The 1,602-nt window shown below is 51.5% G+C and overlaps 4 non-coding genes across 4 annotated transcripts; all 4 read left to right on the top strand.

Annotated features, from left to right (window-relative positions):
- Window positions 1–52: 52 nt before the first annotated feature.
- LOC119343371 lies at window positions 53–171 on the top strand. The gene has a single exon (XR_005166060.1). It is a non-coding gene; the product is annotated as a 5S ribosomal RNA (ribosomal RNA).
- Window positions 172–554: 383 nt separating this feature from the next.
- On the top strand, window positions 555–673 carry LOC119343374. The gene has a single exon (XR_005166063.1). It is a non-coding gene; the product is annotated as a 5S ribosomal RNA (ribosomal RNA).
- A 297-nt stretch (window positions 674–970) lies between these two features.
- On the top strand, window positions 971–1,089 carry LOC119343372. Its single transcript, XR_005166061.1, has one exon. It is a non-coding gene; the product is annotated as a 5S ribosomal RNA (ribosomal RNA).
- Window positions 1,090–1,387: 298 nt separating this feature from the next.
- LOC119343373 lies at window positions 1,388–1,506 on the top strand. Its single transcript, XR_005166062.1, has one exon. It is a non-coding gene; the product is annotated as a 5S ribosomal RNA (ribosomal RNA).
- The last annotated feature ends 96 nt before the right edge of the window (window positions 1,507–1,602 follow it).

Consider the following 1,602-nt stretch of genomic DNA (forward strand, 5'->3'; position numbering starts at 1 on the left):
TAGTGGAGCTGGGAGGGGCAAGGATAAGGGACGAAGACCGGGGTAACATGTTGGATGCGATCATACCAGCACTAAAGCACCGGATCCCATCAGAACTCCGAAGTTAAGCGTGCTTGGGCGAGAGTAGTACTAGGATGGGTGACCTCCTGGGAAGTCCTCGTGTTGCATTCCCTTTTTAATTTTTTTCGCGCCGCTTGCAAAACAAAACGCACGTGTAAGTAATATATTTACCGTGTTTTATTATTTTGCACGAGTGCGGTAAGTCATAGCTGGGTGCTCACGATTCACGGGTCCAACGTCGGCGTTGTGGCGCGGCAAGCGTGCACTGGTGCGGTTGAGAGGGAGGGGTGGAAACCGCGTTAAACTTGTCTCCGTAGTTCAGCGTCGGCGTTGTGGCGCGGCAAGCGTGCACTGGTGCGGTTGAGAGGGAGGGGTGGAAACCGCGTTAAACTTGTCTCCGTAGTTGAGAGGGAGCGGCCAAAGCAATGTACAATCGTCTTTGTAGTGGAGCTGGGAGGGGCAAGGATAAGGGACGAAGACCGGGGTAACATGTCGGATGCGATCATACCAGCACTAAAGTACTGGATCCCATCAGAACTCCGAAGTTAAGCGTGCTTGGGCGAGAGTAGTACTAGGATGGGTGACCTCCTGGGAAGTCCTCGTGTTGCATTCCCTTTTTAATTTTTTTCGCGCCGCTTTCAAAACAAAACGCACGTGTAAGTAATATATTTACCGTGTTTTATTATTTTGCACGAGTGCGGTAAGTCATAGCTGGGTGCTCACGATTCACGGGTCCAGCGTCGGCGTTGTGGCGCGGCAAGCGTGCACTGGTGCGGTTGAGAGGGAGGGGTGGAAACCGCGTTAAACTCGTCTCCGTAGTTGAGAGGGAGCGGCCAAAGCAATGTACAATCGTCTTTGTAGTGGAGCTGGGAGGGGCAAGGATAAGGGACGAAGACCGGGGTAACATGTCGGATGCGATCATACCAGCACTAAAGCACCGGATCCCATCAGAACTCCGAAGTTAAGCGTGCTTGGGCGAGAGTAGTACTAGGATGGGTGACCTCCTGGGAAGTCCTCGTGTTGCATTCCCTTTTTAATTTTTTTCGCGCCGCTTGACAAAACAAAACGCACGTGTAAGTAATATATTTACCGTATTTTATTATTTTGCACGAGTGCGGTAAGTCATAGCAGGGTGCTCACGATTCACGGGTCCAGCGTCGGCGTTGTGGCGCGGCAAGCGTGCACTGGTGCGGTTGAGAGGGAGGGGTGGAAACCGCGTTAAACTCGTCTCCGTAGTTGAGAGGGAGCGGCCAAAGCAATGTACAATCGTCTTTGTAGTGGAGCTGGGAGGGGCAAGGATAAGGGACGAAGACCGGGGTAACATGTCGGATGCGATCATACCAGCACTAAAGCACCGGATCCCATCAGAACTCCGAAGTTAAGCGTGCTTGGGCGAGAGTAGTACTAGGATGGGTGACCTCCTGGGAAGTCCTCGTGTTGCATTCCCTTTTTAATTTTTTTCGCGCCGCTTGCAAAACAAAACGCACGTGTAAGTAATATATTTACCGTGTTTTATTATTTTGCACGAGTGCGGTAAGTCAT

The sequence above is a fragment of the Triticum dicoccoides genome, unplaced genomic scaffold (assembly GCF_002162155.2).
Source record: "Triticum dicoccoides isolate Atlit2015 ecotype Zavitan unplaced genomic scaffold, WEW_v2.0 scaffold124698, whole genome shotgun sequence".
Lineage (NCBI taxonomy): Eukaryota > Viridiplantae > Streptophyta > Magnoliopsida > Poales > Poaceae > Triticum > Triticum dicoccoides.